Source organism: Marmota marmota, unplaced genomic scaffold, assembly GCF_001458135.2.
Source record: "Marmota marmota marmota unplaced genomic scaffold, marMar, whole genome shotgun sequence".
NCBI classification, from domain to species: Eukaryota; Metazoa; Chordata; class Mammalia; order Rodentia; family Sciuridae; genus Marmota; species Marmota marmota.
In genome coordinates, this window is record NW_026000102.1 from 6,956,126 (window position 1) to 6,982,683 (window position 26,558).

At 61.3% G+C, this 26,558-nt stretch overlaps 1 protein-coding gene across 6 annotated transcripts in view; it reads right to left on the reverse strand.

Moving 5' to 3' along the window:
* Window positions 1-26,558, reverse strand: part of Prdm16 (PR/SET domain 16) — a 201,831-nt gene that overhangs the window by 55,702 nt on the left and 119,571 nt on the right. The window lies entirely within an intron of this gene.

Genomic DNA, 26,558 nt, shown 5'->3' on the forward strand with positions numbered 1-26,558 from the left:
CCCCCCCCCCCCGCCCCTTGCTCCTTCCCAGCTGCAGGACGTGCAGCAGCCAAGACAAGAGGGAAGTCAGATCAGCTTCTCGGGTAGTGTTGTCCCAGCCAGCGGCCACCTGGGTCCTGGTAATGGTTTTGCCTGCTAGGTCTACCCTTGGATGTGGGCTCAACCAGTGATGTCTCTCTTGGGGCTGAAAGCCAACTTCCTTCCCAAACTGGGCAGGACAGGTCAAATCAGCAAGTTTGAAATGATTCATAGACAAAGGTGTGGCCACATCAATCTTGTGCTGTGGGTGGAACCACCCAGCAGCTGTCCCTCTGTCCCGTGTCCCAGCTAGTCATTGTTGACAACATACATCAAGGGGACCAAATGCGTCCCCCACAGCGGCATTGCCTAGATCCCCTTCACCAGCTTCACTCCAACATCCACTCAAGCCCAGGGAATAGAATCAAAGTGGTCTACTAAACATCTGATCACAAGCATATTCACATGATGCCGGTGACCCCGAACTGCTTCCACCAACCCAGTGGAGGGGCTGCAGGGCAGAGGGGCACAGTGTAGCCCATTATCCAGAAATCAAACTGGGGGCCAAGGAGCGTTTGAATCAGCACCTTTCTCTGGGGATTCTGCTACTCCACTTTTTCCTTTGATCAGACCTGGCCCTCCCTCGGGAGCAGGAGGGGGGAACATGCTCCGAGGGGGGCTGCTTCTCCACCGTCTTGGGATGTGCAGAAAAGCCCATGGGTAGGGCATCTGTTGCGGAATCAGAGCAGATGTGGCTGGCAGGTATGCCATCGCTGGCTGTCCTGAGTTGGGGCACTTGCCCTGGTGACTGCCTTGAACTCTCCCCAGAAGAGGGGCTCGGTGCGAAGATGGCTCCTTCCCCATCGGGGAGCAGGTGCAGCAGGGGAGATGAGTTTAAGGAGAGGCAAGGCTAATGGTCTCTGCTCAATTTGGGGATCTCTGGGTCTAGTGGCAGTCCCACCCAGAGCCCCACCATTGTGCCTTCGTCCCCAAACTTCCCTCCAGAGAGAGGTGTCAGAGCAGAACCTGGAGTGGCTCCTGAGCCGGGATTTCTATCCTGGAGTCCACTGCTAGCGCTGTCCAGGCAGGGACCTGAGCAGGCAGCCCTCGGCAGCTGTGGAAGGACAAGAGGTCCCCGTGGTCCCTGGTGGGTCTGGAATGTCACAAAGCAGGTGGGGGGGGGGGTGGATGGACTGTTTTCTAGAAGGTTCTTGGACTCTTTGGGGAGATTCGGCTCTGGCATGTCAGAGGCACAGTGTCCTGACCCCCGCTCCTCTTCTGGACCTCCTCTTTCTTTCCACATGCAGCACTTTACTTTAAAGTCACTGTTGTCGTTCTCCCTGTCTGAACACTGGCATTTCTAAGTGATTTCTTTTCTCCCTCCCCCCCTCTCTTCCTTCCTTCCTTAACACTGGGGATTGAACCCAGGGGCACTTTACCATTGAGCCACATCCCCAGCCCTTTTCATTTTTAGTTTTAGGACAAGGTCTCACTAATTACTCAGCCTGACCTCAAACTTGGGCTCCCCCTGCCTTGACCTCCTGAGTCTCTGGGATCATAGGCACGCGCCACCACACCCAGCTTTAGATGATCTTTTAAATAAAAATAATCACTTTGAATCGTGCTCATGTGCCTTGATTTGAAGACGAGCTTGTTTTTTTCAATTTCATATCCAAATTAACGTTTACAGAATTTAATGAAAACTATAACAGAATCATAACCTTTTTAATAAGTACTCTCTCTGTTCCAGTAATTTGTTTAAGTCTTATCAGTTCAAAAAATAAATTCATATGTAACTACTTTAAAATATACTTCCTCCATTTTTTGGCTTTCCTTAGCCTTGGATTCTGTGTCCGTGGATTCGACGAAGCTGGGATTGAAAACATTCCAGAAACCCTTACGGCATCTGCGCCGCACGTGAGCAGACTTTCTTCCTCGCCATCATTCCCTGAACGACACGGTGTAGCAGCCGCTGTCCCACATGGAGGGGGTCTGGGGTGTTACGGGTCCTCTAGGGATGGTTTGCCATCCGTGGGGGGACGACGCAGGGGTTCTGAGCAAATACCAGGCCATTTCATGTAAGGGACCTGGACACTGCAGATTTGGGTCCCTGGGGAGCATCCCGGAACCAATCCCCCACGTGTTCTAAGAGACGACCGTGTTCTAGAGCAGAGGCAGAGATTCTGGCAAGAAATCCAGGAGCCACATGCTGGGTGTGTATCTTTGGCCCTGGCTCTTCTGGGGAGGTGCGAGGACTTGCCACCCATCATATCCCAGGGTCTCCCCAGAAGCCTGAGACTGTTGGTGCCTCAGGCTTGGGTTCAGTGGAAAGGCAGTCTCTAGGGGTGCCCAGCCCCCAGCCACAGCAAACAGCCTGCAGTCAGCTCCCCTCTGTGCTGGGGAGACCCCTCCCAGCCATGACCACGCACCACACTTGTGGCTTCCTGTCCCCGCATGGAGAGGGGACCCTCCCTGGCACTGAGACGACGTGCCGCGGCAGCCTCTTCGCTGATCAGGGTGCAAACGCTAGAAGATGCTCACACCCTCGCAAACGGGTCATCGACATCTCGAAAACAAAGCCGAGCAAAACATAACACATGTGCAGCCCCCCGCCGCCCGCAAATGCCACAAGGTCCCCTTTGTGCGCCAGCAGAGCTGTGCAGGCTGGCCGTGGTGTTCGCGGACACGATTACAGTCTGGTATTACGCAATAGGATGTTAACCACACATTCTAATAAAAAAATAAAATAAATGATAATAAACATTGGGCTGAGAGTCCAGATCTTTCACGAGACGCCCTGATCATTTTTCTACTCCGACCTCAGTTTTCTCTGGAGCTGCTCCAAGAGCCCAGGGTGGGACGGCAGCCTTCTTCTTGGGGGGAACAAAAGGTCTTTTTTCAGTCTTTGGGGCTGTCAAGTTTATCCAAATATTCTCGGCTTACTACTAGCCCCTTTCTGAATTGATATTTCCAATAAAAGGACACTTTGTATCTGGAAGCCACTCCAGGCCCCCCCTCAGCCAGGACGCCTGGTGCAGGGCCCTGGTCGGCCACTTCCTCGGCCAGGAGGGAGAGGGCGTCCCCAGCAGGAGGAGGCCCCGGGCAGCGGTCAGGGCCGCGCTGGTGGGAAGGAGGAAACGGAACCCACAGAGAATGCCCACCTCCCGTCAGGGCCTCAGCCACCGCCCAGTTTTAATTCTGGCCAAGCCCGTCCAGTCTGCGAGCAGCCGCCAAGCGCATTAAGTCATGGTCGTGTTTGGCGGCAGGAGAGAATTCATTCCAGCCGGGCCAAGCTGTGCAAAGCCTGTGTTCTCGGGCTGTCGGCAGGCCGGGGCGGCCACGGCCTCGTGAGGGCCCCTCAGACAGGACGGGCGACTTTCATCCTCACCTCCTCCCCATCTTCCCAGACCCTCTCCCGCTGGCCAGCCCCACAGCCTGGTCCTGTGCCTGTGTGCACGAGGGCAGGAGCGTGTGCCCCCCTCCACACACATGCCACACACACCCTTCGAAGTGGGCTCCGCAGCCTCACAAAGGGCATTTCCTTCCACCCCCACCTCCTCCAAACGGCTCTGATTAGTGCTAATGATAATTCTCATTAATCACCTTCTGCTGCTGCGGAATGGAAATGAGGCTGCGGTCAAGTGACAGGAGCCACTTAGGCAGTATTTATGACCTGTGGGTACAGCAGCAGCACTGGGACCTGACACCTCTGGCCTGTGGCTGACATCAGGGCTGACATCTGGGGCCACCAGCTGCCCAGAGTGCCCCAGTGTCTGACTTGGAGGATGCCAGGAGATCATGGGACCCCTGTTACCCACAGCTTAGAAAAGTGGCCAATCTTTCGGGTCCAGTGCAGGAGGCGAGTGGCTCGGCAGTTCAGGCTGCTGCCCCAGTCATGAGAAGGAGGAACAGCCAGGAAGCCCCCCTCCTCTGTGCCTCTCCTTCCTTCCCAAACAGAGCCACACACCCCCTTTCCTCTCCCTGATCCTCAGGGGACGGATGGCCCCCATCCCAGGGTAGAGACAGCATCTAACCACTTGTGACTCTCAGTGCCATAGCTTGAGGGTGAGCTGTCTGCGCATGGGACCCCTAGGCCAGTGCCCACCTGAGCAGCCACCCACGGTCCTCTGGTCTCTGCAGAGCTCTGGGAGACCTGTGGCCAGCTCTCCTTTTCTTGATGCCCGTGAACCCAGGTTGTTGCCCTGGATCCCTGGACAAGTGGGTCCCTGGCTCAGGTGAACCAGGGTTTCCCTAGAGATCCCTGGTGTGTTCCTTAGGATCTCCTGGGGGGAAGTTCTGGTGACCTGGCCGGAGCTGGGGTAGGGAAGAGGGGCAGAGCACACAGCCCTGTTGGTGACATATGCAGGCTCAGAAATAGCAGGGCCACCCAAGACATGCCGCTTCCTCTGAAGCAGTAAACGTGTCCCGTCAGGGCTCAGAGACAGGGCCTGGGCCGCAGACCTCGGGTCGCCCTGGCTGGCCTGATCATTAAACTCTCTGTCTCTGTTTCTACGGGGCCATTTGTCCCCAGGCAGCCAAGTGGGGAGGAGGCAATTGCTGGGCAGCAAACAGCCATGTGGTCACCCATCCTGGTTTAATTTTTCCCTCACACCAGGGGCCACGTGCGGGTCATTACTAGGCTGTTGCCAGGAGTGTGGGGTGGGTGATGGGGACCCAGGGTGAGGGGTGACTTGAGCTGAGGGGGGAGAGTGCCATCACCGGGCTGACTGGGGTGAGGGGCTCACATTAGCCTTCAGGTGCCTCGTGAGGCTGTAGCCGATCCCAGGCACTTCTGGGTCCGTAAGGCACCAGGTCAAGACGAGGCTGCTGGGCAGGGCCACTGGGGCTCTACTTGATGGCAAAGCCAGGAAGGCCCCCAACACCTTGAAACCACCTGAGCACAGACAGCCCTGCCCGGGGGCCGCGTTGCTCCTGGCCCACGGCATTAACTAGCACAGCTGTCAAGGGCAGGGTGGGGCTGGCGGTGGACGGCGTGCTCTTCCAGATGCCCACAGGACGTGGGGAGCCAGCGCACAGAGCTCTGGGAGCACTGTGTGCACCTCACCGCCAGTTCTTATGCCCAGGGCCACATGGCAAGAGGACAGCATGGACAGAAGCGTACACAGGCCTCTTCACAGTTCCCGATGCCCGGCAGTGCGGGGGGCCATGCCAGGCCCTCTGCCCGGGCTGCCGTGCCTATGTTTGGGGTTGGGTCTCTCTCCCTCCTCCTCCTCCTTCCTCCTATTCTTCTTCCTCCTCCTTATTCGGGAGGCTTTTGCTCCTAACATCTCGGCTTCCCGCGTGTTTCTTCACGGTGGCTGTCGTGCTGTGGGAAACAGCTGCCCGTTAGCGCTGCGTGGCTGAGCCTAGAAGGGCAGCTCTGAGCTGTGTGCCCCTCGGCAGCCGCACGGGGCTTGGGAGGTGGTCAGAGCCAAGACAGCTAACCTCGCATCTCACACTCAGGAGATCCAGGCTGCGACTGGTTCTCAGCAATGAAGACATCTATGAGTGACACGAGGGGACCCTAGGAAGCCAGCCTCCTGCTGGAGACAGCAGCCCACACAGTCTGCAGAGCGCCTGGGAGCCCCAGAGCCTTGGAGCTGGCCAGATTCCTCTGGCCGTGAGCATTCCAGGGCCTGGACCCTCGGCAGGTGGGAGGGTCGCAGAGATGAGTACCTTCCCATGGAATGTTTAATTAAGGATGATGTGACATGGTCATTTGGTGTGGGGTGTTGCTGTGAACACAGTGTGAAAGGGACACAGCTCTGTGGGGGAGAGGTGGGCAGCAGATGGCAGCCTGCAGCCCCAACGTCCCACAGTTGTACCTGACATCTGACCCAGCTGAGGGTCAGGTGGCCCCTTCAGAGAGGTCCTTGCCCGCCAGCCTCCCAGATCCCAGGGTCCCTCTCGCTCCTTGGGGAGCAGTGAGGAGGGGTGGTGTACTGGTCCCTAGGTATGAGGTTGCATGACCCTGAGCTGACATTGAGCTGGAGGGGGGCTCAGCTCTGAGCAAATGTCTGGTGACCCTGGGGGCTGGCCGAGAGCAGCCAGCAGGGAAGCTGTGTAGGCCGTGTGTCCCTGACCCCTGGAGTAGCCTAGGACGTCAGCAGGAAGTAGTCCCAGAGAAGTTAGAGCCACGAGGCTGCGAGGAGCGGCCTCCTTCGTTAGGGCTTGATTCGGGGAATCCTCCTCCAAGATTTGCCCCTGCAAACCCCACGGCACCTGCTTCCTGGCATTCCCATGACCTCGGCCATCCACAGTGTGGGTGTCCTCCACCATCTGCGTGGCTTCTCAGAGAGATGCAGACTGGCCTTCCAGATGACCATCCGAACCCACCCGTTCTCTGTCACTGTTCCCACCTGCTGTGCTCCTGGCCTCTCCTGGCCCATCTCTCTCCCTTCCGGGGAGCCTCCCGACCTCCCAGGTGTGGAGACTTCTGGGCCTTAGTTCCTTTGCTCCTCTTGCCTTGCCGCCATGAGCCTGCATCTTCTTCAGTCACCTCGGTCCTCAGGAAGCCTTCTGGGGGTGCCAGTGATGAGCCCTCGGTCACCATGCCCCGGCTGGTTTCAGGGTTTTCAATAGAGTCTGAGGCTTGCTCTACAAACACTGGGCGGGGCATTTGCTAGAAGAAGGGCCAGGTCCCCAGAGCTGACCCAAGACAAAACCAGGTGGGGCTCCATGCTTGCTGGGGGCAGTCTGCCAGGGGTGGGACTGAGTCCAGAGGGGTGCCTTCCTCGGCTTCCAGATGGTCCAGGGAGCTGCCACCAGCAGACAGATACTCCCTCTGGGGCGGTGCTAGGTGGACGGGTCACTCTTTACCCAGACACTGGGGTCTTCCTCCCAAAGGCTCAGGACTGTTCCCCTCTGGTTTGGTAGGGTTTTGGCTTATCATTCCCCAGAGGAGGTTCAGGGTTACGGTGGGTAGGCTTCGGACTGCTCCGGAGATGCACAAGGTGTCTGTCTTTGGAACACCCTTTCTTTGGGACCCACACAGCCTCCAAGGGACTGCTCTGCATGGCTGGCGTGAAGCAGGGCACCCCAGCAGCCAGACCCTGGGGAAGGGTCTTGTACTTCATGCTCAGTGTTGGCTCTGGCTGCAGATGGCTTCCTTAGGTCCAGAGACCCTGTCTCCAGCCCCTGCTGGGAGTTGGGGACGGGGTGGGGGGGCCACAGCCAGGACAGTGAGAGCAGATGCGTGCTTCCAAGGCCGCCCGGGGCCTCTCCAGGGCTCCTGAGGTCCTGCCGTCGCCCCGTGGAGCTGAGCCGTGGGGTGAGGAATGCCGCCTCGGAGGCCGCCCCCACTTCAGAAGGGCTTTCAGGCCGCTCAATGGAACACTGTTCTGCAGACACTGCCCTGATTGTTACATCGTGTCTTCGCTCCGTCACACACAAGTGGCTCTGCTGGAGAAGAGCGTGCAGCACCCCGGCCAGTGGGGCCCCTCCCCCCTGCAGCAGCCAGGCACCCACACATCTGGCTCCATTTGGTGGCTCTCCCGGGAGGTTCCCCTTTGGAGACACGGAGTGGCCTCTGGTCCAACAGGATGGGAGGGTCTTGCTGGGAGCTGAGGGCTGTCTCTCCAGCTCCTGTGGACCTCTGGTGTCATGACTGTGGTCCTTGGTGTTGGAGCCTGCTCCCGGTGGCTTGGCCAGGTTTGCTCTTGTCTCACTGTCCAGAGGCCCTGTGGATTTCCCCCCTCCCTCCCAGAGAACCCAGGGAGGACCTCAGGACGGTGTCTGGCTCTGCTGCTCCGTGCGTGGTGGAGGGGACAGCAGTTTGGCAGCCAGGCAGCCGTGGGTGCCTGTCCCCAACACTTTGTGCCAGAGTCTTCTCAAATACTTGTCCTGGCCTCTGAGGTGGCTTGGAGGCAGTCCTGGTGCCCAAAGACAGCACACTGGTCCTGGTTGACCCTGACGGAGAGGGACCCGTGGTCTGGGCGAACCTGTGGCTTGATGAAGGTGCGCATGGCTGGCACAGATCATGGAGACGTCTGTCCCAGAAGAGCCGAGCCTGCCATTCAGGAACAAAGAGTTGGCACAGGATCCAGGTGCCTGCAGCTTATAGAGGAGACCCTCTCCTGGCCTGAAGTCCCTGATCAGTAACACACAAGCTCTGCACATATGGTTATCATTAGAGAGTCGTGTCCAGGATGACAGATAAAAGCAGCGTTTGATTCATTCACCAGAGCTTTCAGCTATGTGACAGCAAGGGACAAGGACTGTGGCCTGCTAGTAGGGTGCATGGGGCCAGCACACTTGGCTGTTCTTCTCCCTGGCCACTGAGCTGGCTGAAGGGACCGAACTAGGAGGCAGGCCGGGCCTCTTGCTCCTGCCCGTGGCACCGTTGCCCAGCGCCTGCACAGTGGACACGTGTGAAGCCATGTCCGATGCCAGCTCCTACGTGAGCGTCACTTTGGCGCGGGGGACCTTGTGTGTGCTGGGCCGCCCCCGTGCCTCCAGCTCTGGGCTGCTGACGGACAGACCCTGCATGTTCTCTGAGCACACAGGGGAAGCTGTTTCTTCCAGGGGGAGAGAAGTGAAGACTGCCAACAACTTTCTAAAGACCCTTTAAGAGGAGGCCGAGGAGAGGAGTGTGAGCGTGGATGAGGATAAACATCGCTGACAGGTGGAGCAGAGGCTGAAACCCGAGCCGCACAGTAACTGCGCAGAGATGCGTTGCAGATGGAGCGGACGGCGGCACTGGGGCTGCGGCGGCGCTTCTGACTGGGGCCCTCGAGTGGGGCAGGGTGGTGCCTCTTCCTGGGCCCCGGCCCAGGGGACGCCCTGAGGAATCCGAGGAGGTCAGGACGGCTGTTTCTGTGAACCCAGAGCCAGCATGAAGGGAGGGGCCCGGCCTGGCTGTGGACCCCGATTTTCTGTACTTAGAAAACAACTCTGCACTTAAAACCTGTCTGTATGTCTGTCTGCTGGGGACTGCAGTAGTGACAGACTCTGCTCGCAGACTGGCTGTGGGAGGACCCAAGATTGATGACAGCTGTGGCCGTCCCTCCACTCCTCAAGGCTGGCAATGCCACCGATGTCCATTCCCTGGAGATGGTTTGGGGGCAGGCCTCCCCCTGGCCTGACCATCGCACGATGACTGTGGAGACTTGGGATGAGGTGGCACTCCACCCAATTTCCCACTGTCGGCCCAACTCCTCCTCCGTGTGCGACGCCTGCCTCCCGGGGCCGGCTGCCGAGTGGCTCCCCCGAGCTCGTCACCTTGCAGGCACGCTGGAGAGATGTCACAGACTTTTAAGCAGGGCTTGGTGCGGGGAGGGGGTTGACAACTTGCCTCTTCCGGGGCCGTGGGAGACCCAGGCTCTGACTGGGGAGGAGCAGGAGGCGCAGGCTGTGTTCTACCTGCTCAGAGCCACACCTGGAGGAGCAAGCGGGCTATCTACCGGGGCCGCGGGGAGCAGGGGCTGCAGGTGATTGTCTACAGCCGCGGGGTCTTCAGCCCCTCACCTCCCTGGTTGCCGCCCACCGCCCTGGTCTCAACCTCCACCACGCTCTTTGAGAGTGAAGCTCTTCCATCCGGAGAAGGCCCCTTTCAAGAACCCTGGCAGGTGGGCTGAAACCTGTGACCCATGAAGCCAGGGGTTTTACTGTGGTTTTGGTCTGAGTACAAGACTGAGGGACAAGCTGTCCTCTAAGGCCAGAGACTGGCCCAGTGCACCATGTCTGTGTTGTCCCCTTAGCCCTGGGCCAGCGCCCCCGTCCTCGGCTCTGAGGATGGATGCAGATGGACGGGGCCAGGACATGAGCCCTGTGGTCATGCCCAGCACATCTCCCTTCAATGGCTGACGCACACCTGAATCATTAACGTAACCCCCAGGGTGCAGCAGGAATCCTGCTCTGGGACGTCTTTTCCGGTTAGCGATGCCAGTGGCTTTGTGGAATTAGACTGTGGCCTCCTGCAGGGCTTGTGCACTGCATCTCCAGGGACCTTTGGGTTTGGGGCATTCTGTCCTGGGCAGGGGGTTCCTTCCTGGGCACTGTGGGATGTCCAAGAGGCTCCCCAGACTCCACCCATCAGATGCCAGTAGTGACCCAGCAGAAAACCACAACCATTTGCAACTCTTGCGGTGGCCCCAGCAGGGGCGCACAGTGGCCAGTTGAGGACCCCTGGCCATCTTGTAGACAAAAGGTGCTCTCAGCTATTGCTGTTGTGTGCTGTGTCAAGCGGCAGGGTGGGAGGCGGGTCCATGGTGGGAGTGGACAGGGAAGATGGCCCGTGCAAGCCATCCACACCCCTGCTCCAGCGCAGGCCACAGCCTCCAGGGAAGATGGTGCTTCTTGGTCCAGAGGAGGAAAAAGCAGAGGCCATGAGTCTGGGGGACTCCGAAGGGTGCATGTGAGCTCCCAGTGGGGCTCTGTCCAGCCCTGGGTGGGGTCTCTCAGTCCCACCAAGCCTAGTGCTTCTTTCCCTGGGCTCTAGGGAGGAGGGAGGAGGACTCTGGAAGGTTCTCCAGCTGGAACGGGCTGGCTGGCCGGGGTGTGCAGCTGTCACAGGGACTTGAAGGAAGTTGTTCCATTCGTGTGTGGACGTGGACAGGCCTGGGACCCAGGGAGGCCTGCCCGGCCTGAGAATAAGGTCCTTGTTCTTGGCTGAGGTGGGAGTCCTCAGCCCTGGAGTCACAGGAACCGGGTCTGTCTTAGGTGGACAGGCCACTGGGGCAGCCCCGTACTTGGCCCAGACAGCAGAGATGAGCCACGCTGTCTGCATGGCAGAGCTCACTTGTCCACGGCAGGGTGAGGATGGCTGTGGCTGGTCTCTGGGTGGAGGCGCTCCGGGGGCCCCCCTCAGGGCTGCAGTGGGTGAACTGGCCGTGCAGCGTGTTTGCCCCACTCTGTGGAGTCAAAAGTGAAATTGCTCCACCGTCAGGAGAGCACATCCCTCCACGGCCTGGAGAGGCAGAGAGCCTGGGTTTGTGGGTCCCTGCAGCGGGGATTCCCCGGCTTGCTAGTGGGTGAAACGGGCTCACTGGCCGGTCAACGGGGCCTCCCTTGTGGAGCTGCTCCATAAGGCACCGCCTTACCACACGCGTGGACCCAGACCCCAGACCCCCGCAGCCCGGCTCAGCCTCAGCCGCTTGTGTGGTTGAAATGCTCTTCCAACAGGCTGGGCACCCCTGTCTCCTGGGAGGGAACTGGGAGCAAACACAGGTGCCAGGCCCTCTGGGCTGATCACACGCGCCACCTGTCATAAGGCGGCTGGTCATCCTGCCTGGCCCCAGTGTACCCAGGGCTCTCTCCCTGGGCTTCTGGGCTGGGAGCTGAGGACTTGGTGAAGGGGCCAGGGGGCTGGGAACTTTGGAACAACTCCACCAATCCCAGATGCTGTGGCCCACCCGCACACCCGCCTACCCAGGCCGGTGAGGGCGGTGTGTGCTTAAGATTAAGTAGGTTTTACTAATGCCGTCATGGGGCTCCTGGGAAAAGCAAACTGTGCTGTTTCCAGAACTCGGAGGGGTCCTGGGCCACGGCTGCGCTTGCCTTGCTGCAGGGAGGGCAGTCCTGCGGTCTTCTCGGGAGGCCCCAGGAGGGGCTGCTCCTTGGTGTCTGCACCCCACTCATTGCAGAGCTTAGGCAGGGATTTTTTTTTTGGGGGGGGAGGGTCTTAGACCCACAGGGCGTCCAACTTTCGGAGACCATGGGGTATGACCCGGCAGGTGTTGGTGGCCAGGACATGGCCCCGGCCCTGTGCCACCTCCCGGCTCTGGCTCACAGGGCAGTGTTGGGCGCTCTAGGTGCTGGCTTCTCCTGGGTGGCCTGAGAGCTGATGAGGGCCCTGGGTGGGGTTCTGGGGGCTCCAGAACAGCCCTTGGGAGTCGCTGTGCAGCGGGAGCCACCGGTGTCTTGGTGTCTCATACTCAGCTGTGGCGCCCACCATCTCACTCGGGGTCCCCTTCAAGTGAGGACTGTGGTCCAGAAGCCTGAGAGACCAACAGACTGACCCAGGGCACGGCACCCCCTCTCCAGGGGCCACTGAGCCTTTCCTTCATCATCATCCAAAGAGAACACAGTATTTGATGTCACCCTGGGGAAGGGACTGCACCCAGACCTGTCCAGCCGCCTCACACACACCCTTCAGAAAGCTCTGCTAGACTGTCCCGTGTAACCCTGGCTCGATGGACAAGACACCAAGATGTCTGACTGGGGGTCTGGGGTCCCCTTCCTGTGCCCCCGTCCCTGCAGGTCTGGTGTCCTGTGGGCCAGACCCATTCCCCACTCTGACTCCCAGCCTTGGGCAACCTGGTCCTGGTGCCCCGTCCCTGCCTGACCCAGGAGTGGCCCAGGACCTCCTGTGCTGGGCTTCAGAGGCCGACTGTGGCCTTCTGCCTTGGGTCACACTCCAGCCTCCTCCAACCTGGCCACAAAGCCCTTCAGGGCACAGGCCGGGCCTCCTCTCCCACCTGGGTGCACATGGCGCCCTGCCCACACTCAGCGTCCAGCACCGCTGCCTCTGGGCCATCAGCTGCTTACCTAGCCCATCCTGACCCTGACCTGCTGGGAGGTGGTCAGGCAGGACTACAGACATCGACGCTACGGAACCAACCGGTATCCACTCAGCCAATTAGTATGGGGAAGGAAATGGTCCTCTTGCCCCAACATATATGGCGCCCTCTGCAAACCTTCCAGCCCTACTCAGTGCTGCCCTTCCCTGCCTCCACACACATGACCTAGAAAGGTGGCTCTGGGCCCTAAGGCCCTGCACCACCTGATCTACCCCTGGTAGATGCCTGCAGTCCAGGGGCAAAGGGCTCAGGACACCCCAGGGGTGAAGAGCAGGCGGTGACTCTTTATCAGCCAGTCCCCCACTATTGGGCAATCCTGCCACTTAACTTTTGATCGCACTTTAGTCTTAGGTGTCTGGTCCCAGGAGGTGGCTGCACCGACTAGAACCGTCCTGTGGGCCTGGGGCCGCAGGAGAGCTTCAAGGGGCTGCAGCTTGTGGTGCGCCCCTTTCTCTCAGCCCCAGTAGGGAGAGCATCATGGGGCAGGTGCTCTGGGCCCTCCAGGACGTCTGCAGAGATCCTCTGGGCTTGTATAGCCCTTCTGGCTGTTTCCGTGAGTCCCAGCTCAGCCTGCCGCCAGCATGGCCCTGGGCATCATTGGGACACAGGGGCTGTATGCAGGGGCTCCAGCCTCCAGTGCTGCTCTCTCGAGCAGTCCTCTGCACGACCAGAGGTCCCCAGGCCCCACAGACCCGAGTTAGGGCCACCAGTTCTTTCCACAATGCTCCCAGGGGCAGTGAGGGTGAGGTGCCTCAGTGGGACGAGAGGAGCTCTGCCCTCAGGAGGCTGCCCAGGGTCCTGCCCGTCCCCGGCAGAGACATCAGCCGGGGTCAGTCCAGCACCCACTGGGATGTAAGTGAGTGACCAGCAGGGATGCCTGAACTCGCCAGGTGTTTTGGGGTGAGAGGGCTGCGGGTGGTTCTGGGACAGGCATTCTGGGGCGGAGTCCACCCTGAGATGTCACAAGAAACACCCCTGCTTCCCTGCTTGCTCTGCAGACAACCGTCTGGGCCAGAACCACCCAGGTGGGGAAAGGCCAACCCAGGGGGACGTCTGTCCTCCAAGCTTGCCCCTCACCTCAGGCAGCATGCATTTCACACCTGGTTAACTTTTATGACCAGCTCCGCCATTTGCCAGGGGAGGGAGGATGCAATCCCAGCTACCGGGGGCCAGCCCGGGCTGCAGGGCGTCTGGGCCTGGGGCCAGCTTCTAGAGTTCCAGCTTGCGGCTCCCGGGCTGCCTCCTCGGGCAGCTCTGGTCTCCTTCTCCAGAGAGGCAGCCTCTGTGGCCAACAGTGTGTACACAAGTGCTCCCAAGGGGGTCCTGCGGCTCCCTGGGGGAAAGCCCAAGGGTGGGCACCCAGAGTGGCGCCTCCTGCCGGCACACAGGCCCCACGGCCGAGGCGAGACCCCGTCCTCCCTCTGAGTCCCTTGAGCACACGACACGGGACCTTGTGAGTGCCGAATGTGGTCCGACCTACACCCTGAGCCATCTACTGTTCATTCAGCTGGGCAGAGGCCTTGGTGGGGACCCTGAAATTGGCGTGTGGGGGACACGTTGAGGGTGGGGGCCGTCTAATGTCTGTTTTCAATATGTGGCCAATCATGGCCTCTTTTTTCCTGTTTGGTATAATTTTATGCTGGGTGGACGTATTTAGGCCCGAGTGGCCTGACAGTGATGATTAATACCGTGCGCTAGGAGATTCCAGCGCCAGCTCGGAGCAGGCTGGCGCAGCGGTTCTCATCAGATGGTCAAGCCTGCAGGCCTATTAGAAGCAGCAGGAGACCTGGAGGCTTAATCACAGAGGCTGGGCCCTTGCAGGGAGAAGAAAGGGGAAAGGGAAGGAGAACAAATAAAGCCGCAGAGCAGAGGGGGCGGAGACGCTCCTGCAGCCCCGCCCTCCCGGCCACTGCTGGGGGCAGGCCCAAGGGGGAGCCCACCAGAGAATTTAGAGGGAGAAAAACAATTAAAACCTGAAGCCAGCAGCCAGAGACCTCGACTCTGCCGTGGGAAATCTTCTGAGCAGAAATAAACCAGCCCGTGGGCAGGGGCGGAACAGGGGGCCAGGGGAGCGGCCCTGGAACCCAGGCTCATTGAGAGAAAGGTGGCCTGGGGGGAGCATGTGTCTTCAGGGGCCATCAGCCCTGACACTCTGGTGTCCCCTCCCAGGATGACCCAGTGCCCTGTTTGCCCAGGGCTGTTGAGCTCACCTGCAGCCAGTGGAATTGCTCATGGAGCATTCGCCCTGTCCTTCCTGAGTGTGACCTCTTGGATGAAAAACCTGGGCTGGTCTGCTCTTTGAGGATGTCCTTGGTGGCTGGAAAGGGGACCCTCACCCAGAAGCCCATGGTACAGCCTAGACACCCTCCGGCATTGACCCCTCCCTCTGCCAGCTCTCTGTGCCCTGTCCTGGTACAGGGCACCTCGTGGCTCTGATCAGAGTGGCCCCCGCAGGCTGGAGTGGGAGGAGGGCCATGGTGAAGGGAGCAGGAGGGAGCCCGGGTGGGGAGGGAGGAAGGAGCACAGCTAGGAGTTGTGCTGGCCAGGGGAGCCCCCTCCCCCCCCCCCCGGGTAGCCCTGGGCTCTGCTGTCCTGGGGACAAGATGGAGGCGGCCTCCCAGCTCCTGGTGACCCAGCAGCAGCCATGTCCCTTTGAGAACTGTGCTGGGGAACCCAACAGGCTCCCCTCCTGGGATTTAGGAAGAAGGCCAAGTTCTAGGAGGCTTAATTTTGTGGGAAAGTTTTCAGAGTGTCTGTCTGGGAGGAGGCGGCACCGTTCAGGGGAAGGAGAGGTTCTGGAGCCGGTCAGAGCTCTGCTGTCCCATGTCACGTGGCTCTTGGCAAGAGATTCCCAGCTCCAGCCTTGGGCCTTCTCAGAGGGTATTGGAAGGGCGCAGACCCTCCAGGGTCGATGCAGCTGTTATTATGAACTTGGGGAAAAACTTATCAAAGACAAACACATTCCTCTGGATTTTCACATAAACCCCAGCCTGTGTGAACAGATGTCCAAGTGCTGCTCAGTCTGTGGTGTCTGTGCCAACCCTGCAGTCACCACACAGCAGGGAGATCGGTGCCAGTCCAGGGACCTGCTCAGGACCAGGGTGGGCTGGTGGGGTGAAGACTACCCCTCTGGAGTCCGGCCCCTGAGCCCGGCACCGGGTCCTCTACATCCCCGGCCGCAGAGGTTCTACAGAACACCTGGAACCCCAAGTGGGCAGAGTTTTCTCCCTAAATAGCCCAGGAGGACTTCTGCTCTGGTGCCAGAAATCTCCCTGGGGTCTTCAGAACACCTGCATCAGGTCCTTTCTATCCAGAGAGGCCAGAAGTGGCACTCCGTGGCCAAGCTCCAGCAAGGTCCCTCTGACACCTGGTGTGCGTGAGTGCCCAGCAGGGATCCAGGCTGGTGCTGGCCAGGACCCAGCTGGATCCTGTGGGAAGCAGGTGCCTCTGCTTGAGCTCAGCTCCAAAGCCCACAGGCCAATGAATTGAATTCACCCCAAAAGGCCTGGCCAGCCAGCTGAGGGCCACTCCCAGAACGCAGGGCTTGCCTGGCCAACCTGTGCCCACCCAGAGGACGGCCAGTGCACTGCCACCCAGACGGTTCCCACTCTCTGTCGGCTATTTTTGGAAATCGTTTTCTGGTTTGCTTTTCTCCCAGGCTCCATAGTAAAATGGGAGCTGCATTGGAGCCTGACTGGCCTTCAGGGTGGGCTCTGCAAAGCTGGGCTCCTGCACCCCAGAAGTGCCCAGTGGGCACCGAGCCCCACCTGGGGCCCAGGGGAGGCTGAGGCTGAAGGGATACTGGATACTGCCTTGAGCTGCACAGACCTTGGGCTCTGTCCAGGGAGGAGGACCAAGCTGGCCACCTGGAGAGCCCCATGATGACATGGCCCTGCCTTGGGCTGCTCCCAGTCGAGGCCACCCCAAGGCCCTGGCTTCCTCAGTCACTGCCCCTATCCCGGCAGGGACCTAGGCATGGGGACCAGCTGTCACATCTGGGAAGGAGCTTCCACAGGCTGGGCCCTGACCACAGGCTCTGGCCATGCAGGCAGCAACAGAGCCGGAGGGCCAGGCAGCTGCTCCAAGGACACCCAGATCAGGTGGCAGAGCCTGCCTCCCCTCTGCCTTCGGGCCTGCTGCCTGATTCTCCCCCTGGAAGACAGGCACCCCAGCAGGGTCCAGGAGTGGCACTGTCCTGCCCCAGGCAGGGAAGATGCCCTTTTGAATGGTTGGAGAACGGGACTGAAGTCTCGGCAGAGGGCGCCCAAGCAAGCACAGGTCAGGCCCAAGTCCCCAAGTCCCCAAGCCCAACACAGAGACCAGCATAGCCCAGGCCTCTGAGAATTGAGAACAGTGGAGGTCCTACGGGGCAGCTGGGCCAGGGAGCTTTGAAGACCCTGAAGCTGACCCTTGACTGAGGGCTAGAGAAGGGCCGCCTGAGGCTGGCTTTGACAGGAGGCTGGGCCCCTGACTGACAGCTGCCCTGGGCTCCCCATCCTCCCCATCAGCACATGGGCCTGGGGTTCCCCTTTGCTGTCCCAGGACAAGGGCACCCTGGGGTTGAGGATGACAGCCCTGAAATGAGCTCGGAGCCGAGCCCTGCAGGCACTGGGCGCTGGCCGCTGTGATTGGGTGCTGGGCGCTGACAGGCAGGAGCAGATGGCCCCCTTCCCGCTGCCGCCACCTTGGGAGCCTGACCTCCAGGTTATCGGGCAGCAGCTTTGGCGATGACCTCATTAAGCACGGTGGCCACGTCAGCACCTTTCCAAAGCCCCTTTTATCACTCACAGCGTGCCGGTGCACCCCGTCCACACCTCCTCCCCAACACGGCTCTATCTTATCTCTCATGGGGCGGAGACCCTTGCCGGGAGCCAGAGAGCAGGCCCAGGAATGCTGTCCGGACAGCCAGGCCATTGGAGCTGACACCGACCGCAGGGTGGGGCAGGGGAGCAGGTGGGGGTTTGTTTCTTGCTTGCAAAATTGTGCAGAAGCGCATTGACTTCTGGCTCCTGAAATCCAGTCACGGCTACGGTGACTGTGTGAGAAGCCCCTGCCTCTCCTGCCACAGTGTGCCTGGCCCAAGCGGGAGCAAAAGCCACGTCCCCGCGGGCTCTTTGCAGGCCACGCTGCTCCCAGCTGGCCCTCTTGCTGATTCTGCCCGGCCAGAACGGAGGAAAGTGGCTCGCAGCCAACAGGGGGTGATCGGAGCCCTGTGGGAGGGTGGGAGGGTGGACGCCAGGTCCCAGCACAGCAGGGCTGGTGTCAGGATGGGGCTGGATGGGGCTCAGTGGCACCTGACGTTCAAGGTCACCTCCTGAGAGGGGCTCTTGACTTCAAAGGCTCTGGGGAAGCCGCGAGGGGGCCTTTGAGAAGCTGAGCCGCCTGCAGGCCCTGCACATCCAAGCCGCCTTTGTGGGCTGCAGAAGCTGTGCTGCTTGTCTGAATGAGGACAGCTCTTTGTCCCAGTGTCCTTGGCCGCGGGTTTTGGGATGTGCTGAATAGCTGCTCCCACCCTCGCCTCTGTGGGCACCCTCCGCTTCTCCCAGGGCCTCACACACGAAGACTAACAAGTGACCCAGTCCTGCGCCGCCCAGAGTCGGTCCCAGAGCCCAGGACCCAGCGTTCATGGGCACCAGGCGCACAGATCCGTGTAGTCCTCCAGCCCAGATGGGCACGGCAGCCCTGGGGACGCTGTGGACTGTGGCCAGGCCTGGGTTCTGGGCTGGAGTGACTGCTTCCTGCCGACAGGTGGGTTCCCACTGCCAGTGATCTTGCCAGACCTGAGCAGCCTGACCCGTAGCCCAGCTCTGGCCTCGGCAGGACCAGAGTGAACCCTTGGCACATGGCCCAGTGTCCAGATGCTCACAGGCACCCAGTGTCTTGGGCTGGCCCAGGGGATGCCCAGAGGCAGTGCTAGAACCCCACAGTCATGGGGATGGACCCATGGTGGCCACCATGCAGAATGAACCTCCTCATAACAGTACCGCCGGCAGCTGCAACTCCCTGCTCCCCACAGTCTGGGGCTCTCAGGGACTGGGATGGGGCTAGAGCGGGTTGGAGGAGCCCCAGGCTCCCTGACACCATGGCTTGGGCTGCACAACTTTGACGACAACCTGCTACTCCTCATGGGCATCCCAGAAGTCTGAGCAGAGCCAATCACACAGGATCCGGATGGGGGCGGGGCAGGGTCCCCCCTGTGACTGTCCCAGGTCCTCTGAGAGCCGGCCCTGCCCAGCAGAAGAGACAGCTCTGACTCACTCACTGCAGCCTCACCCCAGCTGGCCCTACTGCCCTGCCCTCGTCCCACGCACCCCTCTACCACCAGGGACCAGCAGGACAGGGCAGGGTTTCCAGAGCACACAGGCAGCACCAGCCCCCGGGACAGTCACGGGCAGCTGCAGGGCTCCGGCTCCTCAGGGGCTGATGTGGGGGTGCAGGATCTCTGATGCCTCTCCCCCCCCTGGGATGGCCGAGATCCCTTCCGCATTAGGGTTTGCCCTGGGCTGCCTCGTGCCCGCGGCTTGTCTGCCCTGGTGTGGAACCTCACAGAAAGATCATCATCGGGGGCAAACAGCCTGGAAGGCACAGCCCCCAGTCCCTTCGCGGATTCCTGCTCCCGGGGCTGCACACTGTCTGGGATCCATCCCACCCTCCCTGGGAAGCCTGGAAGCTGGGTCTCCAGAGCGTGTCTGAGGTCACGGTGCTCACCAGGAAGCATTTCCCTGGGCCTCCAAGTCCAGGGTGGCCGAGGCCAGGGCTGAGGACTTCCAGGGGAGGATCCGGCTGTAAAGCCACCCTGAGCCTTGGGTGCTACGCCTGTCTTGCCTGTGCCCTTCACTTTACAGGTGCAAACATGATGAAGGAATCGTAACACAGACAGGCAGCAGAGCTCGCTCGGAACCTGGTCAACTGTTCAGCCATTCAACAGACACACCAGGGATCGGCGGGCACTGGGGAGGGGTCCTCTTCCCCACAGAGTGCCCATCACACCTGGAAGGGGAGAGGGTGCTGCCTGGGGCTGCCGGGGTGAGAAGCCGCCTCTGCTGTGCACCAGGGTGGCAGACGCTGTTCCAAGAGTGCTCAGAGGATGGGCCATCGGGAGGGGCTGCAGGAGGAGGCCGTCCGCAGACTGGGCCAGGCAGAGAGAAGCATAGGAAGACAGGCAGGAACGGAGGTGGGGTGTGCCACGGGGAGGCCTCGGGGCTCTGGCTGAGCCCGGGGCTCCTGGGAGGAACCCTGGGTCAGCGCTGTGTCCAGGATGCTCGGCGTGAACCTTTAGAGGGACGCCACCTCCCGTCAGCAGGCCCTGACGCCCACTTGAGACTGACCCTCCTGAGACCCCCCTGGCCACGGTTCCTCGTAAGCGCCCTCAGGCTTCCTCTGCCGCTCGGTGCAGAAGTGCAAGCACCGGCACCTCTGCGGACGCGCTGGGGGAGGGAGGCTGTGCCGCGGCCGTGGGGCAAAGCCAAGGGGAAATGCAGAAAAGGAACCTGATAAACAGTTTCCATCTCCAACATTTTCCACATTCAGTTATTTTTAAATCAAATAATCTCTCCCCAGGAGAAAAAGGAAAGTCCCCGCTCGGCTCGGCCCTGCCAGGGCTCACAAAGCCCACATTGTGGTGCTGACGGAGGACAAGGCTCCTTGGAGCCCGCCCCTCAATGCCCCCTTCTATGCTGGTGCTCGCAGGCAGCCCCTCCGACTGCCCGACGCGGGGGAGACCTGGCCTGCAGCCACACGGCCTCTTTGGGGCTCTTGGTGGCTCCCAGGAGCCCAGGGTGGGGGACCCAGCAGCACTGGGTGGAGCAGGCAGGACGCCAAGAAGAACTCACTCAGGGCTCAGAGGCCGCGCGGGAAGACTGGCGGGGGGCAGCGGGCGGGAGGGGTCCTGCTGCAGCCACGTGGCTCAGGAAGAACAGGGGTCTGCCGCCTGCACACCGGGGTTCAGACCCGAGCCCTTCTCTGGCCAGCAGGCTGTCCCCAATATGACCTCGTCACTGACACCTGTGAGACGGGACGGGGCCGGTGAGGCACGCACAGTGACAGTGGTGGGGACGAGGAGTGAGGAGCGCCATGGGTGGGCGTCAGGCACAGTGGACCTGAGCCAGTGTGGCCCAGAGCAGGTGCCAGGCCAGCGATGGCCGAGTGGGCCTGTGGGTCTCACTTCCCTGCAGACGGCGCTGACACACGCTGGACAAAATATTTTAAAATGTACTTGAAGGCTCTAGAGCATACCCCCCAAACAGGTAGAAACAGGGCACCTAACCCCTGACGAAGGAACCGCTCTGGTAAGGCCCTCAGTCATCTTTTACCCCGAGGCCACCGCCCAGTCCACCAGGACACGTCCAGCTGGAACTCAGCCGGGCAGCCTTGTGGGACTGGGGTGCCCAAGGAGGAGCGGGAGGCCGCCATAGCGTCTGTGCCTGGAAGACAGAGTCCGGGAGAGGAAGGAGCCACAGGGAGGAGGTCCCTCGATGTGGACCTGGACCCCCTCACATTTGGGGCTTGCTCCTGAGTTGCCCCTAGGTGGGGGGGGGGTGCAGGAAGCCTGGGAGAGCAGCCGCTGGAGGCTGAAGGGGCCGGGCAAAGCTTCAGCTGCACTCAGCAGAGCCGAGGAAGGGCATGTGGAACCCGAGCCGGCAGCTGGGAGGGGTTTGGCGAACAACCTTGGCTTTCCCTGCAAACCCCAGGGGGACTGTGCTTCAAGAAGGTGTCGTAGGACAAAGGATGACACTGCCAGGCCCAACCTGGCCACTATATGGAGCTTCTGCAACGCCAAGGCGACAGCTAGGGACCAGGATGCCTGCAGAAGGAAAGCCGCCCACTTAGCGGGTCGCAGAACAGGGTCCCCTGCGGCGTCACTGTGGTGCTGGGTGTCATCACAGAATCACTGGAGGCACAAGAGGCAGGAACGTGGCCCGTGATCGGGGAAAATCAGTCAAGTCAAACCCACGCTGCTCGGCCTCCAGTGCTGGAGCTACCACGGCCTAAAGTAGCTGGAGACGTCCAAAGGCCAAGGAAAAGGTGACATCAGGGACGAACAGATGGGACATGCCAGCGGAGAGACGGCGACCACAGCTTAGAACCAAGTGGACCTCCTGCAACTGAAAACTCTAGAACTCTAAGACGGACCCCGTCCCTGGTCCCTGCCCAGGCGTCTAACAGCAAGGCGGGGGTGGTGGAAGGACGGGGCGTGAGCTCTGCCATTAAATACAGGGAGCACGTCGCACGGAAGGAACAGTCCTCGGAGCCCGCAGGACGTCTTCTGCTGGGGCACAGCTGCAGAAGGCACGAGAGATGGAACAGGAAGAGGAGGAAAGAAGTTCGGAAGGAAAGGAAGGGATCCAAAGCCCTCACCACGAGGCTCGGGGAAGGAAATGAAGGCCACCTCACGCTGGGCGGGGCACTTGCAGGGGACCAGGGCTTGAGCCTGGGATTAGGAAGCTCTCCCCAAACCAACCCACCATCTGTCGGAACGGAACGTGGACAGAGCCGTGAGCTCACACTTGGAGACAGCCACGCCCGGGGCTAAGGAGCCCAAGCTTGACTTCGCCCGTCGGGAAATGCTCCCGGCACCACGGCTGCTTCAGAGCCACCACATAGGGTCACGCTGAAGACGGATGACCTTTGGCACTGTGAGGAGGATGCAGCTGGGACTCAGGGCTGCAAGCCGGTTCCACACGTTGGAGACAATCAAGGTCTTAGGGGTTGGTTGTAGACACACCCTCCCCTGGAACCCAACAATTCCACCCTAGGTGATCTCGCAAGGGAATGAGAACGCAGCTCCACAGAAAGGCTGCGGAGGGGATGCTCTCAGCGACGGTATCCATAACAGACCAAGTTTGGGTGTGACCTGCATTTGCGCCTGAGGGGCCGGCTGCTCTGCAGTGAGAAGGAACAGCTCGGGCACAGGCAGTGGGGGAGGATCCCCAAGCTCAGCGCTGAGAAAGAGCAGGTGGACACCAAGCAGCACCGCCCGCCCGTGGGAGCCCTCCTGAAGGTCACAGACAGTGGGACCACCTCAGGTGACAGGCCTCAGGACAGTGCCTGCCCGCCTGCCTGGGGATGCTGACCACAAGAGGCCAGAGTGGCAGAAGAGCCCTGTGCGGACCCTGTGAGTGGCTGTCGGTCAGAGCCGGGCCACGCGCCTCTGGGTGTGCACTTTATCACATGGACGCCTTGTCCCTTGGGCTCCGAGGCCAGGTGCCTGGCTGTGAGGGCCGGCCCTCGTCTTGCTGTCCTGTTCGCAACCGGTGGTCACGGTCCAGCAAGCGGCCTCCCTGCAGGCAGAGAGTGTGCGGTGGAAGGTGCTTCTGGACGGGGGCCTGGTGGCTGCACCTGCCCCGGGCGTCCCCAGGGGTGGGGTTGGTCCCCCCTCCAGGAACTCCCCCCGGAGCTCGGCGTGCTTTAGGGCCGCAGGAGGCCTCCAGGGACCTGGATCCGCATGGCGGCGCCTGAGCTTCTCCCTGGGGTGGGTGGGAGCCTGGCCGAGGCCACTGTGCGCGGCTCCCCGAGCTGCTCTTCCAGCTGAGGGCTCAGCGTCCTCGTGGGGCCTGAGTTATGATATCTCTGACCTTTCGGTTTAAGAGGTGTGACGTTCTCCGATAGCCGGGGCCTCCCTTTTGTCTCCCTCGAGGCAGGTTGGGCAGCCAGCCTGGCCTGCGTCCTCGTCCTGGTGCTGGGCTTCCCCTCTCAGCCGCACGCGGAGCAGGCGGCTTGGTCCCCTCTGGCGGGAAGCTCCCTGAGACAGCAGAGGCCCCTGCTGGGTGTGAAGGTGAGTGTGCCCAGGTCACCTCTGGCCGACTGGGCAGGAGCAGCTGGGAAAGGCCGTCAGCTGTCGAGCTGGGCCGGGAGCAGGTCACCGCGCTAGCTGGTTTGGTCCTCACTGCCTCCTTGTAGAGTCCACGTGCCGATCCCTCCTCAGCCGAGGAGGAGTGGGACTCAGACAGAGGCCGGGGCCTGGGCCGCCAAGGTGTGCGACTGGACGTGTCCCACCCTCAACATGGAGTCCCCGGGGAGAAGCTCACCAGGCCCCGGGGCCAGCTCCTGGAGCACAGCCCCCCAGGGTCAGCTTGGCCCCACTTCCCCCATCTGGCGGGCACCGGGGCGCCTTCCTGGGGCCACACGGTGACTTCTGCCCCTACCCGCCGACCCCTGCGGCTGTTAACTTCATAAAGAGGCCGTTGTTCGTCTGGATGGTCTTTGCGAGGCGCGTCCCCGGCGAGTGGAAACATTTAGTTAATAATTTAACACTATGCTGTCTGCTGCGTTCTCCGGCCCCCAGAGGAGATCGATGGAGCTAACAATTGGCTTATTGAGTTTCCAGCTCTATTTCCTGGAGATCCAGGAGAGCGCAGGGACACAGCCTGGGCGTGGGGGAGGAGCGCCGGGCGGGGAGCGTGGAGGGTATCGATGCACGTTGTCAAAAATAATTGTTTTATTTTCGCTGGGAGTGTTCAGACACCCCGGACGCGCTGATCCGTGGCTCGGGCCCTCCGGGGCGGGCGCACGTTGATCGGCATCCTGACGCCTTCCTCCAGGTCCGTCAGGTAGGGGCTCCGCCTGCTCGTGCTGCCTCCTCCTCAGGAGGGACGTGGGCAGCCCTTCCCCTTCCACCTCTCAGGCAGGTGGACGCGTGGGACTTGCCCACAGGATCTGTGCAGAGGTTTGGGGAAGTGCGGTGGGGAGTGCCCCAGCAGAGCTCAGGTGGCACTGCCAGGCCCCGAGCCCCAGGGCCCAGAGGGCTTCTCCGGAAGAGGACAGGTCGAGTTCGGCCAACGAGGTGGAGCCACTGCAGATTCCCCACATGGACCTGCCAAACCCAGGCCGTGGATTCATCCTGGGCATCCACTGCCCGCTGGGGCACTGGGCAGAGACAGTGCAGGTCCCAGAGGGGAAGGAAGGTCGGGGGACCACACTGGGACCCGCGTCACCTGTTGAAGGCACTTGCACCCTCGGTGTGTGCAGAACGGCTCCTTCCTGTGGGATGGAGATGGCGCTCCTGGCACCCGCCCCCAGGCCGGGGGGTTGTTCTTCCCTCTGAGAGACAAGGGTCCCTGTGGACCCTGGCTGCGGGGGCCAGGGGTGGCCCCACTGCCCACAGCTCTCAGGAGCCTGGGGCTCCCCTCTGCAGACAGGTCCTCATGGAGGTGACATCTTCGATGCCCTGAGGAGTGGCTGGGTCCTATGAGGCCAGGTGACGGTCTCCGCCAAGCCCCTCCCTTGCCCTCTCTGCCTCCCCGGGGGTCCTCTGGAGGGACGGGGCTTCTTGCTAAGCCCCGCGGAGCAGCCCACCTCCGGAGCCCATGGGCAGGGTGGGGGCACGCTCCTCTCCTCTTGGCTCCCAGCACTTTCAGGCCTGTGGGCACCAGGATGTTGTCATTACTTGTCCCCACCCATGCACTAATGCCCCCAGGCTGACCCATACCTTGCTCTGGGCAGGGCCAAGGAGCCAAGTCCTGTACACCCCTGTCCTTTAGGGGCGATTGGCGGTCAGCTCCCACTGGGGACGGTGTCCTGTGAAGTGTTAGCCATCAGTGGCCAAAGGAGAGTGTGGCCAGAAAACTGCTCCAGGGGGCGAGAGGCCAGGGGAGGCCTTTATTGCCTGGACAGGCCAGTGTGGAGGGACAGGGCAGCAAGAGCAGACCAGAGGCTCCACATGGATGCCAGAAGCCACGATTCTTCCCAGAGGGAGAAGCACGTCTCTGTCCTGAGTGTTGGCTGTGGGTGGCTTGTCACCCTCAGGGAGGGCCGTTCCTGCACTCCTGGCTTTGGGGTTCAACACAGCCCCACCAGCCGAGTGGAAATGGTTTGGACACACAGCAAGTGCCCCTTTGGTCCCCAAGGGTCTGATTGCCATCGTCGCCAGGAACCTCACCCGGCTGCTTGGAACCTCCGTCTGAGCCTGTGAGTTGTGCAGCGGCTCCAGGAGGGCCCAGCCCTGTCCACGCTCAGAGACCTCAGCCCTGGTTGTATCTGGGGTCCCCAGGGCATGGTGGCCCTGACCGCGGGTTCCAAGTGCCTCCCTCGTCAGGTGGCCCTGTGGCATGCAGATAGAGGCTGGAGATGGAGCGTCTGGGCACCCAGAGGCCGCACCCTGGGCACCCAGAAAGACGGGCAGCTCCCCAGCCTTCCTGGACTTCGAATAGAGCCTCTGGGCTCAGGGAGCTGGGTTGGGAGGAGGCGGCCTCTGGGGTCCTTCATCCTTGGTTGGTCACTGAGATAAATGGGGGTAATGGAGCACGCTGGTGGACAGTGCGTTTGTATGGTCCAGGCTGAGTGTCCGGGGGCCTAGACAGGCTTCTTCTTCCCCTGCCTGGAGCAGCTGTTCCTGGTGGCAAGTCCCGTGAGGGCCACTGGGGGCAGAGCAGCCCCTGGCGGGACATGGCCCTCGCAACAAGGTGGGGCAGCAACATGTCCTGTCCCCATCGTGGCCAGCTCCCAGTGCAGCCCAGTCAGGCCCCGGCAGGCCAAAGGGAACTTGGTGCTGCTGGTTTGTCTGGATGACAGCTGAGGCTGCCCGCCGCCCCCCCCCCCAGCTGCCCTGCGTCTTGCATGTCTGTGTGTGTGCAGGGGCGGTTGGCGGCCGATCGCTTCTTTTCCTCCCTCTTTCTTTCCAGCTCTTCTCCCAGGGTGTCGGGGGACGACGTGGGGGCGGAAACGCAAGTCAGAGAGAGGCTCCAGCTCCAGCCCCCTGGGCTCCCCAAGCAGAGGAATCCCGCGAGGGAAGGTCAGCTGCCCAGCGCTGAGATGGCTCTTGGTGCCTGCACAGCCTCTGCCGGGGCTCGGCCCGGCCTGCCCAGGCTTCCCCAAGCAGCTGTCATGCCTCGCTGGCACGTCCCGTCAGCTGATGGCTCCACCAGGCAGACCTGGAGCAATGAGGTCCTGCCCGGAGGCGCTCATGATCCTGGAAGTCCTCGTGAGAGACAGACAGAGGCACCCCAGCTGGGAAGGAGGCAGCGCAGATGACCTGCCTTACACTGAATGCACGGGACAACGCGGATGCCACCAAGAACTCAGAAA